Raw genomic sequence first — 20,185 nt, forward strand, 5'->3', positions numbered from 1 at the left:
ATTTTCTTGGAATGAATGCCCCATATTCCTGAATATATCTGTCTACCACTTACGTATTTACTATTCTAAAAATTATAAAATTAACCTAAATACTACAGTGACTAAATAGTAAACACTAATCACTACAATGTTTGTCTAACGAAGTATGTAACTTTACACTGACAAATCACAAATAATAGGTTCGGAATGCTGTTCCGTCCATTTATACAAAATTTTGTTCCTCTAATGCCACAATACTTTCAGAATTTTCCTTTACATTTTCGACTGGCTTATTTTTTATTTTTACCTGAAAACTCAAAGAAGTTGACATTAGTAACTGATAACTACAATGACTTCAGGGAATGCCTAACAACGGCTTTTGCGAAAATTCAGGTAAATATGTACTAAATTTATTATTGTTATAATATTTCGTAGGGGTGTATTTATGTGGGCAATTATACTAACTAATCGCGAATTTCATTAACTTTGTATTTTTTAATAATGTGAATATGTATTTTGTTCCATTTACGGAAGGGGCCACTGACCCTTTTGAGTATCTTGACCTGATATTGTAAATACAAATGTAAATTCATTACTTCTGTAACCGTCCTGTATTTAAAAATCGAAACCGAACGCTGTCTATTATTTCGCACACAACAAAACAAAGGTCCTTCGAGCAATATCAAAGTACAATTCGGTACTCATCAAAATCGTACATGGTCGTATCAACTGGATTACAAAAAACATTGGTACTACGAGCCGAGTTTCACAAAACATATTTCATTTTGGACAATATTGGGTTTATGTAATAAGCGATGCAATGTAATACGTAAAGTTGTTGTACGGTAATAAATAAAATCCGCACAGGAAAGACAAATGACACTAATTAGTGTGACTTTTAAAATCATTGTTTTTCTGCATTACGTCTTTTTAAATTGTTGGTGTTCAAATAATTCATACAATTTAACAGATTATTTGAAACTGTAATGTGAGAAAATATAAGTAGTAATAGCAAACTAAGTTTATATGGCTGAACCATGTATAAACAAAAAAAGAAAATTTGGTAAAAAACGAGTGTCTAACATGATAAAGAAAATTAAACTGCCAAATATTTAACATAACATTGTGTTTAAATTCTACGAGGAAGAGGCGAATATGAAAGTCTGTACCTGTCATCAGCTATTACTATTATAATAAAAGGGATAATCCCCTGCCGAGTTCTCCGCCCTGACCCTGACCAGGCTTCTTACTGACAAATACACGGCGGGGTTAAGAAACTAATGAAAGAATAAATATGTTTTTGAACGAGTACTGAATCATTTCTTAAATATTTTCAAATCCGACCTTGCACTTTAGCAGGTACGTCAACAAACCCGATTTCCTTTGGGGTACCGGGAAGGTACTGAAAAACTACCCGCAAAGTTAAGTTCCAGACCAAAATACAAAAAAGACAGAATTCATATATTCACAACTTTACATCGCTTAAAATTTTACACAGATCTCCGACCCTTCTGCTGTCGTCATCCACTCTCAAATGGCATATTTATGACATTAATTTTCTTACCTACCTATCTATCGGCATTATGCAATGTACGTCATATTGTGGAAAAGATATCCACAATCACAGATCAAAATATAACCTCACAGGAAACAAACACGATTTTACTATAAAAATACATCTAATCAAATAATTGAATTAATAACTTCAACTATTTAACAGACCCTATTTTGAGATGTGAAAACTTCGTAAAATAGAGACTAAAGTATTTGAAATTTCCACTTTCATACTTCAAGTAATTCAAGAGTATTTAAAATACTGAGTGAAGTACTTGGAGTAAAGTACTTGGCAAAATCAAGTACTAAACTCAAGTACATTTTAGAAATACTAAAACCTTAAAATAATCAGGTAGTGTCAACATTGTGACGTGTTTACGGCACTGTCAACGCCGATGTTTATAAATAACTCACAGTTAATCTCTTCAGTTTAAAGGTTTGTTCGTTGCAAAAAGTATTGTACACACACATTCGTGGGCCTGTCTCCCACATTCACGCAAACTCCCTTCGGACGTGCCGCAAACAAGCGTTCATGCGGGAAGCAGGCTATCCAGAACTACGAGTTGTGTAAATTACTATTAACAAATTCGTTTTAAGCAGACATAATCACCCCACCACAAGCAACATGGTTGCTCCGAAGATCAACGAATTGCGTTCGGTAATCACAAGGAGGACTATGTCGATGATAAATTGTTTAAGAGCATTTAGAGAAATATACCGCTTAAAAGCGGACTTCGAAAATAATTCAAAATGAGTTGCCTGATTCCATGCTTGCTGTTTATCAAAAGAAAAAATTAAGTCTAAAATCCCTACATCCGATTTTACGGAAGAAAGAGAGTTCCACATCCGATTTTACAGAGGAAAGAGAGTTCCACAAATAATCAAATGGTGCTTATTTTTTTAACATTTAGGTGTTGTCATAAAAGAATCGCAAAATTAAATTTTATAATTTTTCGAATAAGCTGTATTTATTTGCCGGTATTTCATGGGCTAGAGAAGTTCTGTAGAAGTAACTGTAAACCACATTTTCGGCTACTGGAGCTGATCGCAACCAATGTTTCTGTGCTAATTTATTTATTATACGCGTTTAAGCTTATAAATCTACTAAAATCGTAATTAATTAATGTCTGCCTAGAACTGTGAGACATAAAAGTTTTTATGAGCAGGACTTTCATAGATGTTTAAATTACATTCCAAATTATGCCTCTTTGATAGTAATGGGTTCATTAATCACCCTCAGCAGTATTTAAAATGAATGTGTTCATTTTTTAAAGAGGACTAGTCACACTACTCATTAAATAAAATATTTGTGTAATATTTATGCAGAAATTTTTAATTTTCATATGAGCTTTTCTCCAAATGTTCGTACAATTGACTACATATTTGATTATGCAGTGCCCGTGGTCGTATAATAGAACTGATCTAATCAATTATTTGTTACCTAAAGCTGACAGTTAATTATTTTAACCTAACCTTGTGGTTCGATTATGTAAGATGATTATCTAAGATATCATAAACTTGCAATGAGAGAGATATTGTGTATTAAGTGAAATCTGAGCTGCTCGGTATGTAGCAGCAATTCCCTTTGTGTCTCAACTCGTTCAAATTTCTCTTGCTAGTTACTATTTTCCCATAACGCAGGCGATAAATTTTAGTTATGCAGATGAGTACGTGATGTACACAATTTCGTCATTACGTGTAAGATTATCTAGACATCGTGTCAGACTTTGGAAGGAAAATAGGTCAGAGTCGAGACGTAAAGAGATTTACAGGTTGAAGTTTATTGCTTGCAGTTTTCATATAAAAGTCTGAAAGGAAATTTGCAATGAGGAAGAAGTTACAAAGAGATGATCGCGTTGTATGGGATATTGGTTTTACAATACAACTTCAAAGAAAATAAAACGTACAAAACGGTTCCCTTGCTCCATTTGCGTGTTGCCAAATGATTAACACAGTGTGGACACATGCAATATATCCTTACCACCATGAAGTTCTAAATAATTAAACATGCTGGCAGGTCTAACTACAATTTGCATGTGCTGTGAAAATTAATCTGGGTTTCGACAGTGAGAGAACGCTTGCTAGTGTGTGGTAATAAATTGGTGATTTGCACGTTCTAAACAAATGAATTATCGGGTTTCCCTTTATTGAAAATTCAAGTGGAAAATAAGACCAGTATTGTCCGTTTGAACAAAGGGAGAAAGCGTACAAATGTCGTACTCTAATATGTGAATAAAGCGTGCTTTCTGAGTGCACTTCGCAATTTCGTGCCATGTAAAAAGTCTCGCCCCTATCTCGAGCTAAATAAAAGGAGAAACAGTGTATGTTGGGTGTTATGATCGATCACTGACATGACAAGATAAAAGTTAATGCCGTTTAGAAAGTAATATTGCTAAGAGAAGAATGACTGTGATAACTATTATATTGTCGTTCGGAGAAAATAGGATCAAAGTGTAATTTTTCATAGTGTATCGAAAGCTATACGGACGTTTACACAATGACAGTGTTTCCAATATGTATTATTAGTTTTGCAGACAGTCTTCGTAGATATTCTTCCGCCAGGATGGCGCAGGGGAAGCTAAAACTTTTGTCTGCTTACTTTACAATAGGCTATCGTTGTAAGATTACTGAGACTCTATTTCCGAATTTTCAGCGGTTAATAAAACTGCCAAGTTGGTACAGAGTGGACAAACGCTCATCAGACTTACAGTTTCAATAGTGCTGTGGATGGTCATGCAACTGAATGACGTTTCGTATTGCCGTTTGGTCTTTTCTGCTGCACTTGGCTCCTAATTTATTTTTAATAATGCAGTTTTATATAGTACCAAATTATTATAGTACGTAGTTACAGATTCGATTTAATAAGAAGTAGTAAACATAAAACAATCAAGAAACACTTTACCTCTAAAGAAAAAAATCCAATCCCCACACCAAAAAGTCACCTGCTCAATAGAGTTGCCTTCATATTCAGCTTTATACTTTGATTTAATTTGTAATCATACTCTAAGAAAATTTAAATCGGGGTTTGTTAAACAAAGTTGACCATGAATTGAGATCCCTATCATACTTTGGTTGATATGGGTATCTGATGGTGTACGTTAAACGCATTAGATACAGGTTTCCAACAGACTACATTATAAACTATTAGTTCTTCAGAAACAGAAACTCTACTAATAGAATTCGAAAACGGTAGAAAAGTGATCTACCCATTGTAATTCCAAATTCCACTGGTTTGTCACTTGGTCGGATTTTAATAGAATGTATATATTATTTAAATAAGAACAAAGTAAATTTCTCGGGTTTTTGTTGATTAAGTAATACCACAGTTCCCAAAATGGAAGTTGTTATTTTTTATATACCTACATATAATCTACACCGTTCGTGATTCGTACTTAAATATCTAAAACGTCTGAGTGTGATCCAATTAATATAAAAGGCAACAACTGTAAAAAGTCAACAATTTAAAATTTTCTATTGCCTATTTTTTTATTAATGATCAAGGAAATTTGTTTTATGTTGTCTAATATGAGACCCCTTACTATAGGTACCAGTAAACTGTAGTTGCCATCTGATTGTCACCTATATTTGTCAGTTTGTGGCAATTAAAAAAAAGACACGAAAACAAAAAAAATTGCTTTACCAAAAATTAAAAAAGGACTTGGTCAAATGCCCTATTGAACTAAATAGCATAGCCCCTTTAGCTGGTAAAAAACTGGAGAAGAATTGTCAAACGTCTTTTCAGTGAATTTTAACTAAAATCTAGAATACATACATTAATAATTGTAGATGTCTGGAGCAACTCGTAAATGCCTCAAACACAGCACAGAAAATTGAATCGTCGTAAAAATCAACATTTTATGAAAGTCGCTAACCCTGTACCAAACTTTTTCGGTCTTTAAAACACACCCCAGACACGTTGCTGCTGTTATTTTTTTTAAAGAGGTTGCCATTTTAAAGCATCTATAATAAAAAAAATATAGAATGGATCATATTTCTGAATTGTTTGTTCAGTTTTTTTTCAATTCATGCTTTGTATTTGAAGTTTAAAACAATGAACTTTAATGTAATGGGGGACTACACTCTGATTTACAACTTGTAACTAAATGAATGAAATTCTTTTAACGTGTAGGACAATTATTTTTCGATGAATAATATGTCGACAATAGCTTATCACTCAGTCATTTATCGTTTGGTATTTTTTTTTTTCTAAAACTACAGGACCATATCTATTTTATCTAATTTTTTGGCGGTCTTTGAAACGCTGCTCCATAATCAGATCTTTTTCGGCTTGAAAGACCAGCAACCAGCATGGAAATCACCGCTTAGAATGATTTTGTAGTAGATATCGTATGAAGTTAATTAATGTCAATTTTTGTGTAAATACATCGGTCTTAACGGAAATTTGTTCAGGATTTCAGATGATAAAAGTAGCTATTGTTTTTACTGCAGTAAATTTAAGAACCCCTACTACATAGAAATGAAAAAAAAAGTTAGTATTTGTCCCTAGATCTGTAGATAGCGTTCGACCGTTTCGACCACCAAATTTTAATTTTAGTAGTATAGCTGGTTCAGTGAGCCGAAACTCTTTTATTAACAACAATTTATACACAATATCTCAGGGGTTAACAAGTTATTGCACACATAATAATCTGTAAACACAAAAGTCATTCCATATGAAAATAGTCCTTAAACACAAGAAAAGTCCTCAAACACGAAAATAGTCCTTGAACATGAAAGTATTTATACACGAAAAGTCCTTGCACACCGACACTACACTAACGCGACACGTCGACCCGGTGGGACATCTCTGGATGCGCCACTGGATGCTTGACTAACGCCCCTCGTAGACCCGGTGGGACCCCTCTGGATACGCCACTGGATGCTTAACCCGTCCAAGAAGCTGTTCACTCCCGACTACCAAGACCCCTAGGATCCAAGGCGATGCTGGGATGAACAAAATGCTGTCGAGCTTATAGATTGCTCTAGCATGTACTTCTTGTTGTTTTCAGATAATTCAAAGAGCTTCTTTATTGGGTAGACGAGCAAAAGTGGTGCGAAGGCGTTGCCCGACAGCTCTGTCTTGGGGTGAATACAGGTAGTGCCTGAGGGTAAATGGTGCTGTCCGGGGGGATGTGTGATGCGTGGGTGCGCTAGAGGACGCTACGAGTATTGTTCTTGTCGCCGAGTTGAAAACAGGCAACTAGTGGGGTGCGCAATGCAGGGATGCGCGAGGGCGCATAGTCGTATCATCTGGTGAAGTCAGACAGCTGGCTGGGGTGCCAGATATGTGGGCGTGCCAAAAGGAGCAGTTGAACCGAACTTTGTTACAGTAGCCAAATTAGACAGGTAAAGAATAAAAGATGTTGCATTAGATCGGAAACCGTCATGCCCAGATAATTGTAAAAAAAATTGTTAATATACACAAAATTTCTCATCCTATAATGTAAAACTGTTCGAAATCAAACGAAAAGTACCACAAGGCAGCACCCGAGATCACTATTTTTTATGTGTGACGTGAACGATTTGATAAACTCAACAAATCTGAAAATCCTCGTAGCTAAGTAAAGTAGCCCAAGAGCTATAAGGTTATATAAAAGTAGTTGACCGCAAATAAATCCCCTCTTTGTGTGGTTCGCACTAAGCTTCCCGGTTGGCAATAAATCGTCTTCTAAACATTTCTTGCTTAGATTTAGATATTTAGTGAAAGCCGCCCCTGAACGAACCGACAGCAGTCGGTCGAACTGCAGTGGACACGTTATTTACAACCCTAAAACCTTTTCTATTGTAAACAACTTGACTTCGACACAATGGGATAATTTTAAGATGGCCATATAACCTTATAACTTTTGGTTTACTATATATATGTAGTAGTCAACTATGCTGACGACAGCAGCATAATAATGTACGAGACTTCTTTTTTTTAATTCTAGAAAGAACTAACAGAGCGCTCGTTAGATAAGAGTTTAAGAACAATAAATTTGTCTTTAGTAATGACGAAACTAAATAAATATTACTACACGCACCGAATTTACAGAAAATCTTTGTCGATACGTTATGCCAAACACGTTGGTATTATCTAGAGAAACATAAACGGAGATTAGGTTTGTCTAGATAACGCCAACGCCAACGTGGTTGGCGAAAGCCGTCTACAAAAAGATTTTGTGTGGTATGGGTGTATGGGAATAAATTTTCTAGTATTAGAGCGCCCCAAGTGGTCAAAAAGATTACAAACTGCATATTAATAAAAAGTAACCACCAAATTTAAATTTTTTTGTAAGTAAGCAAAATAAAGTTTAGATAGACCCTTGTGGGAACAACCGTCTTATATAAATGAAATATTTATAATTGAAACTAAAAGACAAGGATACTGCTCGGTTTTAATTTATCCTGTGGGGGATTGTTTAAAATAAATGGCATTTTTACAATAGAACACGTATACATTTTGTGAATTGCTTATTATTGTTATTAGTCGTATAATTACAATACACCCTAACATTGTTAAAAAAATTGTTCGAAACTTATTTTGACAAAACTTCCCTCGCCCTTGAAGTACAACCCAACAAATCTCGCTTCTTTCTCGTAAAATTTGATTTTATAATTTTTGATAAGTGATAAGTGATTGGCGTAAATAACAATCCCGCAGCAAAGATTTGGGTGTTAAGGTGTTGGTAAGAGAAGCTGGCAGGTTAGCGTGAACCTGGCCATGAGAGTAGTGTTGATGCGTAAAATCTCCGGCAGATATCATGGTAGGTACCTGGGCAGTGAGGGGATACTCAGGGGGAGCGCCTTTGGCTCATAACACAGCAGGTTGACCAAAGCCGTGAAAGGGATGTCTTGGTTGTTGAAGGACCGGTGGTGGCGGTGGTGGCAACCGAATGCAACAGAGAATACGTTTACTGGCTGTTGGGAGTTAACCCGGTTTCTGGAGGAAATTTTGAGACTTTGGCCGTGACAGTACTCCTTCTGAGGGGACTGTGAGCGAGCAGTATATCTCAAACCGTACAGCTAGGGCGATTTCGATAACTCGACAACATCACCAAGAGATCGTGCGCCGAAGAGGACACCGTGAGTTCGAATCGCTCATCGACAAGGAGTGGGCTAGGGGTTGAAGACCCCCCAGTGAGTGACCCCATTCTTAATCATTAGAAACAGATAAGTCAGGTGTGTCTCTTTTCATATTCATGATTGGGGCCGAATTGTCGCGTGGCCGGACCTGTACTAGAGCGTCACATGTAGGGGTGAGTGAATCGGCAGTTTGCAATTGATTGCAGCCGTTTGAATAATGAATATTTGATTAATTAATATTTTTTATTTATCTGAATGACTTGGGTGAAAACTCGACATGGATTCATACACTGCAAGTTCAAAAGTATCTTACTTTATGATATTAAAAAAAACTGTTATAAATTTTGGAGATGATGTCATCTCATTGGTGGCGGGGATGATTAACCAAATTTTCGTTAGCGTTTAATCATCTACTCGTACATGATATTCCTGGTATACGTACAAAATTTGACAACAATCGGTCCTGCAGCGTCGGAGATTACATGTCTAATAAAAATGGACAGACGCCAGGCAGTAACGGGAAATTACTTTTTTCGTACTCTAGGGGTTATGAAACATCGAGAAAATCTGAAGGCAGCGATTCGTCGGATGGACCCTATTATTAAACTTCATTAACTTACGCTTAGGAAGTAATCATTGCACAAACCATAAGTTAAGTTATCAGCAGACAACTATTAGCTTATGCGAGTCCTTTTCTTCCTCTTAGTATTCTTCATGTTTTTAAATGTTTTGGTAAGCTTTACTAAAGGACAAGCTTTCAAAGCTATGAACAATAGAAGCTAAGATTCTTACATATCTAACTATATCAAAAAAGGAAACCGACTAAAGAGTTTCATTTGTTAAAAATTTTTTATATCATTTTCAATCAATAAAGTTACAAACAAAGTGCAAAATTTTATAACCAATTTTCTTTCATTTCTACAACGAGCTTTTTACGTGCTAACAAGGTGCCACAACATTTACTATGCCAGTGTCGAAGCGATTAATTTAATTCCCCGACCGTTAACGACGAAATGGCCATTATACGGAACCGATCTGAGTAACATTAAGTCAGTCTGGAATGTTTTTAGAGACGTGCCATGTCTTTAATAGGTAGTTTAAAATACGGGCAACGTCCAAACTGAAATTCCATGCAACATTAAATCTTATGGTCGATAGTGTTGCGGAGAGTTTAACTTGAACGGAATGTTACAATGAAATTGTTTCATTATGTGGTTACAGTAGAGTTCAATAATGCAGCTCAACAGTAGAAGAATAAAAAAGACAGATTTAAATTTAACGGTTAATTCATCTTTATCAGAAAAACCAGGTCATCTTTAAAACCTGTAATCTTACAGTGTTATCTTTTCTCACTTAGCACAGAGGTATATAGTATTTGCGATGGGAACACTGAATACAAAGAGTGGTATTTTCAAATGACTTTAAAATATGATAAAGGATAAAACAAGAACTGTGTTAAATTTTTAACGTTACTGTTTATTAGGTAAGAATATACTTGTGTAACAATCATCATTCTGCGTTTTCTGCAAAAATTTTCGGAAGGAAAATTCAAGATGTGACAAGGTGTATGCTTATACACGTGTCTTATTCTTTATTAAGCACTGAAACTTTGAAGCCGTACCCTAAAGCGTAAATTAAGTAAAAGGACAAAACAGGCTCGAGCTCGCATGCTATAAAAAGTGTCGTAACTTCTGAAAAGCAGCATTTCAAATTATTTGATTAAGTTTCCCGCTACCAAAATCTTTATCGTGTAATAACCCTCTCCCCGAATGTAATAACGCTGTAACGACTCGTCGGTTTCGAATCGAGGAAAACCGGCGTTATTCCGAAACAAATTTCACATTCATGACAAAACTCCACCAATTTTGACTGTGTGGCATTTTATAATAAAAGAAAAACAATTTTAGGGACCTTATCAAGCAGTTTGTAAGGAAAAGAGGAATTATGTGTTTTTTGTCGAACGTGTTTTTCTATGAAAAAGCCGATTTTCCTTTATCCGGTTTCCGTTAGGTACATAACGTTTGTGTCTTGAGTGGAAAGTATGTTTTGCTTTCGGAAAATGTATCTCGCAAGTTTATCAAACGCAAAATGTGAGTGTGTAAGCCGGGGAGCGGAATGTTTTATACGTGAGTGTTTAAAACAAGCTCGATGCAGTAGTTTTTTTTTATCTACTTTATTTCTTCGAGAAATATTCTTAAGGATCTTTACACTTTAGTGTAGATGAAAATTTTAATTATTAAAAACGCTACACTAGATCTTCCGGTAGAATTTCTCTTCTTTCTGTGGCTTCCTGTAAATCAGGTTCGACTGGCGCATTTTATGGGAATTTTTACTAGAGAAGATTATAAGATTTAACAACATACGACAATGGATATTTATTTTGAAGACCATGCTTGTGTGAATTAGCTGACCGTTTTGACAGTTAAGATTACGTTGTGTTTGTTGATTTGCTGTGGCTTGTTGATGTTTCCTGATTTTTTGTTTGTATTCGGCTAAGAACTATAGCAATTATTTTTCATATTACAATTCTTTTACTTAAACTCCAAAGCAGCTTAGATGAAAGTAGTGCTCATCATGGATGAGGTCATGGGTGGACAAAAGCTCGGTAGTTCCTCTTAATGAGACTCCAACCTGAACGTTGGTCATTTTTCTGGTCAGCGAACAATAATAATAATTCTTGATAATATTTAAAGCCAATAAAATATCAAGTTATTATAAAGAAGATGTGTAACCTTATACTGACACATTAGCGGTCACGTTCGGTGACAAAGTTTTACGATTCGCACAGTTCAGTTCCTAGGTTATATTGTTGCTAATAGTAATAATAATTAATAACAAAATCCTCAAATCAAATGATGTTAAAACCGTGTTCCGGCTCACAGTGATTTGCACGGAAATGATTGAGTAATTTTAGTAAAAAATTCTTGACAGTTCCACTTTCGGGAAGAAATTCACTCTTTTAGACACACAATAGTACGATGAGCTTTTTTTACAAAAAACTGCACCTGGTTTGTCACTGCTGCTAATGTGCGTGTAGTCTCGCTACGGAATGTTCAGTTTATTATAGCTATATATAAAAAGTACTTCACCGCACCTTCCACAAAACGTCGATTAATTAACTTTTTAATTATTATTTAATTAATTAATTAATTGTTAACTGACAATTTGACAGAACAGTGAATTGAAAAAAAAATCAACTTTGAGTGTAAGTCGCATAGATGGCCAAACACACGCTCGGTGTCCCACTCTTCAAGGACACCTGTATAGTCAGTTTCAACTTCATTGTTGGGTTTTAACCTCATATTTTACTTCAACTATTTTCCTAATTTCACTTAAAGAACATAAAAAAAATTTGCTTATGCGTAATCTACAAAAGTTGATTTAAAACACCAGCCAAAAATAAAGATATGTAGGAGTTTTTGTACTTACGTTATATCAACAACCTTTACGGCAAATCTTTTGAGGGAATAAATCAGAGTGTAGTATACGAAACTGCCGAAAATTTGAAAGATCAAAGCGGAATCAAACCGTCCAGTAAAATCTTTCCTCGAGGAGAAATCTTTCATGTCCCGTTTCCGGTCCCAGATCTAGTCCGCCATCATCCGAATCGCAGCGCAACATATTTAAATAAATCCTTCGGCATAAAGGATGCGTTCTGTATCATCCCTCCTATATATTTTCCCTTTCTTTCGCATATATTCGACGTTTAGTGACTTTTTCGCATAAAAGAAGGCAATTTTCGCCTCATTGACAACGTAATCACTTTACTACTACGGAAAAGCTCGATCCAAAATTCAGCTGACATCGAAGTTCAATACCAGGGACGGCTTAGGAGGCTGCGTCTGACAGCCTGCTGCGGGGTCATTTATTATTTCGCCTTCAATCTACGAAAGAGGGTCGGGGGGCAAAAAGGGGTAAAAAAAGACAGACTGCCGCCATTGATATTAAATCCGGGGATAATTGGTTCGGTTCGATTTATGTGACGGACCACAAACTTTTTAATCTGCAGCGATTTACTAAAAGGGGATGGAGATTGTGATTTGTTGCAGTCAGGTGGACGCCGGATGATTAATCAAAACGATATTATCGGGCACTCAACGGTTGATAACAATTATTGCCAACGACGCAAACATGGGCCGGAGTGGTCTTTTGATCTCCCATTATGGAAGCAGGACAACGAATTATTAATCGATTTCGAATTGTAGGCATACCGGTTGGAATTCCGAAGTGAAGTGCGCCATAATGGATAGAGTTTAACTCGGAGCGGCCTTTATTTAAACCGGAAACGGCTTGATGTTGACGACAATGAAAAGAATCGATCGGGATATGGGCACACACTTCACTTTTGCTCGCAATATTGTACATCTCAAAGCAGGTAAGCAATTGCTACAAGAACAAAAATATGTTTATGGTAATAAATCAGCCAGTTGTGGCTCTACATGAGTTACATGACGTACTCGGCACCCTGAAGCACATGCTTAATCAGCCATGGTAGATCCTATACCCCGTTAAGGGAAATAAATAAACTAGTGAAATGGGTCAAGAATCTTGAAAAGTAAAGTTGTGAACACTATCGAGTTAATGAAAAGTAATAAGCCCGCAGGATCGGATGGGATGTACGCAGAGACATTCCAGTTATTTAGAGAACTAAATCTTGCAGTAATCGTGCGGCTATTCAACAATATCTACGACACTGGATGAATTCCAAAGGATCGACTGCCTTTCATTTTTATCACTTTGCCGATGACACTGTAGGCAAGATCTTTTAAAGATTACCGATCGACATATAAACCCATGTGTTACAACAAATGTATACGTATTCCTACCGTTGTCACGGACAATGTTCATACACGGTAAGAATTAATGCAAACTTGAAAATAAATATTGATCGAACGAAGATATTTTCTAATCAAGTCTATCGGGCGACTTGCTACTTTCATATTTTTTCGACGTTTCGTGAACTCTAGAGTATGAAAAAAGTCGTTTCCCGGTTACATCTGTTTGGCTGTCTGTCATCTGCGTCGATTTTTATTAGAGAGATAATTTCCAAAACTACTACACCAATTGTTGTCAAATTTTGCATGTATATTACGAATATCATGTACATAATAAAATGTTAACCAAAATTTCGCTAATCATCCCCACCAACAATTTGGTAATGTTTAAAAAATTATAATAAATATTTTATAAAATGGCATTCATATCTTATCAAGTTTTATAATAAGATTTTATACTAGCATGAGCAGCACGTGGATCATTATATCAATGGCTCAAGCATTCGAAACGCCCATAGAGAAATGTTTTTTTTCTTAAACAGTGGCTTTTACTGTTTATATTTTTTTAATTTACAGAAGTTATCACAATAAAATTGGTGGAAGGTTATTTCCACAGAATTTCCCTCCTCCCTGAAGTACAATGACAAATCCAGCATTTTCCGAAAATTATAACATTTGATTTTGCGACATTTATTTTTTTATGAGGACCCCTATAAGTTGAAATAAACATGTATGTAATGTTAAAGTAAATATAGAGAAACGTATATGTTTCAAATAAGGATCCAGGTGGGTGTGTTGGCTTCGCGTCAGCCTGTTACACCTTGAGACGTGGATTCGATTCCCGCCCTAGTTCTAGGTATTTGTATACGTCCAGTTTTATGTAATTGGGCCTCGGCCTATTAAAACTTAATTAGTAAAATCAAAATAAATAAATAAAATTAGTTTTTACTTTATAAAATTTGGTGACTTGGTTTGGTGCAGTGCAATACTAATAAAAATTAGTCTAAAGAGTTTAGACAGTACTTCTCTCGCTGTCGGAAACGTGACGACTGCATGCATATTATTATGTTTTTTTTTTCGCAGTAGATTTCAAAGCATTTGGTTTTTTAGTTCCTGAGTAAACCAATAAAATAAATTTACGCATTCATTATTTTTTTTGAGTCACCCGGTATACGCAAATTCAAAAATTATAAATGGAATGATAAATTACAGTACAGTATTTAGTATATTCTAGATAGGATTTATTCGACAAACTTTTGAGGTGACGTCATCAGTTTTTTGGAGAAGATAACCAAGTATATTTTAACTAAAAATTTATTATGCTCTTTATAACCTTAAAATATCTGCAAGATGTCAAAACATTCGGTTCTGTAGTTCCTGATTAAATCAATAAAATACATTAACGCATTTATCAATTTTTTTGGGTCATCCTGTATATGCAAATCCAAAAAATATGAATGGAATGATAAATCACAAGAAGAGACTCATCATATTTTGTACATTTTAGACAGGATTTATTCAGTAAAATTTTGTGGTGACGTCATAATTTTTTTAGGGGGGATGAGCAAATACGTTTTGATCAAAAACTTACCATGCTTATGATAACCTTAAAACATTTTCAAGATTTCAAAGCATTCGGTTTTGTAGTTCCTGAGTAAATCAGTAAAATATATTTAAGGATTCATTATTTTTTTTGAGTTATCCTGTATATGCAAATCCAAAAAATATGAATGGAGTGATAAATCACAAGTTTAGACTCATCATATTTTCTATATTTTAGATAGGATTTATTCAGGAAAATTTGTGGTGACGTCATAATTTTTTTAGGGACGACGACCAAATACATTTTGTTAAAAAATTTACCATGTTTATGATAATTTTAAAACATCTTTAAGATTTTAATAAATTTACGCATTCATTAATTTTTTTTGCGTCACCCTGTATATGCAGATCCAAAAAATATGAAGGGAGTGATATCACAAGTACAGACTTATCATATTATGTACATTTTAGATAGGATTTATTCGGCAAACTTTTGAGCTGACGTCATCAAGTTTTTGGAGGGGATAACCAAATATATTTTGACTAAAGATTTATGATGCTACTTTTAGCCTTAAAACATCTGCAACATTTCAAAACATTCGGGTTAGCAGATTCAAAATTAAATTGCAAAATGTTTTATAATTTTGATTTTTTTTTTCCAAAAATCTGGACGTTTCGCGTAAAAACTCAATTCGGAGTCGTAAACTACATGTGTAAGACTATGTTATTTTATACAATTTAAAACCCATTTACTATTTACAATTTTGAAATGACGTCATCGTATTAGTCGTGGGGATGACTAGACAAATTTTGGTTAGCGTTTTACCATCTACGTGATATTCTTAATATAAGTACAAAATTTCACAACAGTCGGTCCAGTACTTTCGGTGATTATCTGTCTAATAAAAGTCCGGGACGGCAGACAGACGGAAATGGGAGATCTATGTCTTCGTCTTCTAGGGGTCATGAAAGATCGAGAAAACGTAAAAGTAGAGAGTCGGCTGACGGATTTATTGGGCAAAATTTTGAGATGAGGTAATCAATTTTTTGGGAGATAAAGATAGTCATTTTGATTAAGATTTTACAATGCTTACAGTAACTTTAAAACGTCTGCAAAATTTCAGTGCATTACGTCTAGCAGTTTCTAATTTGATAATAAAGTGACTCATTCGTTAGTTTTTTTGAATCACCTTTTATAAGCAAATGTTAAAAAGATTAATAATAAGATAAATCACAATCAAACTCATCATATTTTGCACATTTCGGCAATATATGCTAAGTTTAAAACATCTGCAATATTTCAAAGCATTCAGTTTTGCAGAGTTTTTTTCCAAAATTAAACTACACATATAGGACTATGTTACTTTATATAATTTAAAACCCATTTAATATGTACAATTTTGAGGTGATATCTTCACATTATTGATGGAGAGGATCAGACAAGTTTGGTTACACACATACACATAAAATTTGACAACAATCGGTCTGGTAGTTTTGCAGATTGTCGGTCTAACAAGAATCGACACAGACGCCGGACAGACAGACAGACAGATAAATAGACTGAAACGGGAGGAACACGTTTTAAACCAACCATCGTTTTGTACAATTTGGGAAAATTTTAAAAATGCATTGAATCTAGCAACAATATTCCTATACCAGACTTACAAATCATCTTCTTCTAAACCATGGACTGATAATAAAATATTAAAATTGTTAAAAAGAAACGTTCACTCTGGCGAATTTTTAAACGAACAGGCAAGAAAGATGACTATAGGGTTCATCATGTGATGTGTTTTGTAATCGCGTTGAGTCAATCATGAAAGACATAACACAAATATGAGAAAAATATTCCTGATCAAAAAACCCTAAAATATTCTACAGGTACATTCTTAATAAATTATCAGGGTCTGTCAGAAAGCCGCGAGTGCTCACTCGTTCACGGTTGCGCTTCTCCTACGATTTAATAAAAGATCAGTTGTACAAATTAGATACAGCAAATCTTCTGGTCCTGATGGATTAGAGCAAAAATTTTAAAAGAGTGCTCATTCGCTTTGCATTTTGGTCAAGACGACTCCCAAACGACTGAAAGTGTGACACCATCACTTTTGTGTTAAAAAAACGCGACAAGTTTAATGACGTAAAGTATAGGCCTATAAGCTTATTAACTTCAGTAGTACTGAAACTAATGAAATGCCTCATCTACGATCATTTGGTGGCGCTTTTAACAACACACCATGTTATATCTCGTGTAGAACAAATTTAAAGGCCATAGCCACCAATTTTCTCAGTTGTTTAGATAATTGGACCCAAAGAACTCAATTCTCGTGGTTCAGTATACGTCACATATTTTGATTTTTCAAAGGTTTTCGATCCGTATTATAAAATCCATAATAAGTCTTCTTAGGTGGATTGATCTTTCTTTTCTGACCGAATATTTAAATTAAGGTTGATGATATGTTTGGTTTTTCTATTCCAATTCTGAGCGGTGTATCGCAGGGCTCTGTAATAGGACCTCTGCTAGGTTGCCACATAGAACTTCTCGATGAGGCAAACAGTGTGAAAGAAACTGCATCGATAATACATGAATTAGAAATGTATTTGCAAAGTGATAAATTTGTATCTGTTATGGAAAACGTACAATCGGAATCAATGACCGTCATGATACAAGAGATGCGTCAAGAAGTACATAACCTAAAGAGAGTAATACGGACCTACTCAGGCTCTTAACGTCATCTCTGAAACCATTGCTACATCTTTTTGTGCATCCAACTCAGACTGGGTTAACTGTAAATCATGGCCGTCGTGATTTCCTGGAAGTGAATTTATGGTAAAGGATCTACCATACACAGAGAATGCTAGAAGTGTTTATGGTACCTATGGACAGTGAAATCTTTCATAAGTTCCTGCAGGCAGAAATATGGTCCAGAGACATTGTCGTAAAAAAAAACTATTTTTACGGGAAAATACGAACATAAGGAACATGAGAAAAAAACGAAATGGATCAAAATCACCAATTCAAACACTACACAATTTTGATTTTTTTCCCAAAAATCTACATGTTTAAGGTCATAATTCATGATAGATTCATAAATCACACATGCAGGAGTATGTTATTTTAGAAAATATAAATATCATATATTCGGCAAAATTGTAAGACAAGGTCACCAATTTTTAGGCGGGCTGTAAACGGTGAAATTTTGATTAACGATTTATCATGCTTCCAATAACTTTAAAACGTTGAAGATTTACATTTTGCAATTTCAAAGTTAAATTGTAAAATGTTGTTACACAAGTTGGATTTTTTTTTCAATCTAGATGAGGATTGAAAACTCAACACTACAATTCATAAACTACAAATGGAGGACTATGTTAGTTTATAAAATTTGAATAACATTTACTATAGTAAAAGCTGAAGATAACGTCATCTTTAATTGTACTTCAGGAGCGAGGGAAGTTCTGTCGAAACAACTTTCGACCAATTTTTTGGCAATGGAAAGGTTCACAAAAAAATCACAAAAGAGTGTTTAAAAATCGAAAACTTTACACTTTTGAAATATCGATATTTCAGTTTTTTCAAATGGAACACCGTGGTTTCATTACTGTATATTAATCTATTTTTTTTCCTCATTCTTTTAATATGTCGATGGATCTTTCAAAAAAGTAGAAAATCTCTCTCTAAATATAGAAAATACTCTGCAAAAAAAGAAAGAGAAAAAAAAAATAGAATAAGATGAAGTAATAAAATAGGGTGTTCTATTTGAAAGAACTGACATATGGATAAAATTGGCCAATCGCACTTTTATCAATAATTACACTAAAATTCCGAAAAAAACTTTCCATAATCTATGTAATTTACCAGCCAACACCTATGGGCTATATGCACCAGTTTAGTCGAAAAGAACGTTGCTTTGATTCCAGTCTCTGAGAGTGTGCCATTGCGTATTTTAATATCTCTTAGTAATAGAATACGATGAAGGTCAAAGAAAAGTTATTTTCCAATCTTCTAGTGAAAAAAGGAGTATTACAATGGTCATCATTGCAACCCTTCTTTTTCGTCTTTCCAACGATTTACAGTTTAAACTAATATCGAAGTCAGTAGGTACTTTATGAAGATGATACTGCTTGCCTAAATAAAACTTCAAATCCTAAGTAGCCGCCGTTAATAAACAACAACGCATATTCGAAACCTATTTGAAAATATTGTACTTAATGTCAGTTTGAACAAAACAGTCAACGTAACATTTACCTTGAAAAAAAAATGTTGAGGATAGGAAAACAAGTTCAAATGAATCCCTTTTTTACGAAAAATTAAGCTTGATCTATTTCACTACTGATGTTAAAATAATTTCTGACAAACACCTTATAACTGTTGAGAGATTATATCTAACGGCAATTAGAGAATCAAATCTCGATGACCATCTGGTAGGGCATAATTTTTTTAAAGTTGTTTTTTATAATACACTTATCATTTTCTTTCATGTCAATGTTAAGTTGTTGCTATCTCGATAAATTCTCACTGAAAAAGACGTATATAGCATTTATTTAATCATAAAATGCAGAAATTCCTAGTATGTTTTTAACAGAGTCATTAAGGACTAAATTAAGCGCAATGAACATATTCCGGTTAATGATATTTTTCCTTCATTCTTTTTTGTAGTCCTTGGTACTTGCCACTCATCAGCTCATCACTACAGCTCCGTCATATACTTAACTTCTGCATTTTTTTAGTGATATCGACATAGAATCTAAAAATTTAGTTACTTCGATTTCTAAATCGTCTGCTTTTTGTTTTGCTATTGGAATAAATCCGAGAAACGACTCATATATTATACGTATATTAATTTTGTTATCCGGAACTGCAATGACGTACCTAATAGTTATTGATATCTGATCGACTTTGGCGATATCCTGAGTTGTCTCTAAAATTAAAGAGAAAAAGAACGATTTGTTAATTTCCTGTGCAGTACTTTCTAAGACATGTTTGGCAGTTAACGTAATTAATTCATTTTGTATTTGTGGGCTTAAATATTTTGATTTAATTTCTTTACTTTCTAAATGGTTTTTCAATTTAGGATCGTATCTAGATAATAATGAAATAATATTTAAAAAATTTCCAGATTTATTGTCAATTTGTTTAATATTTTCACGGTGATCACAAATGGTGAATTTCATGCCACTTTGCAAATTCTTATGGAAATAACGATGGGGAACCTTTATGTTTTTTCCAAAGACTATAGGTAAGTCAAGCTCTTAAATGGGTATTGCGAATT

The 20,185-nt window shown here is 34.5% G+C and overlaps 1 protein-coding gene across 2 annotated transcripts in view; it reads right to left on the minus strand.

Moving 5' to 3' along the window:
- The window catches only part of LOC135142227 (potassium channel subfamily K member 18), a 593,321-nt gene that overhangs the window by 429,706 nt on the left and 143,430 nt on the right, over positions 1-20,185 (minus strand). The window lies entirely within an intron of this gene.

This window comes from Zophobas morio, unplaced genomic scaffold (assembly GCF_036711695.1).
Source record: "Zophobas morio isolate AGI-343-1 ecotype UQ-CSIRO unplaced genomic scaffold, CSIRO_AGI_Zmor_V1 ptg000046l, whole genome shotgun sequence".
Taxonomy (NCBI): domain Eukaryota; kingdom Metazoa; phylum Arthropoda; class Insecta; order Coleoptera; family Tenebrionidae; genus Zophobas; species Zophobas morio.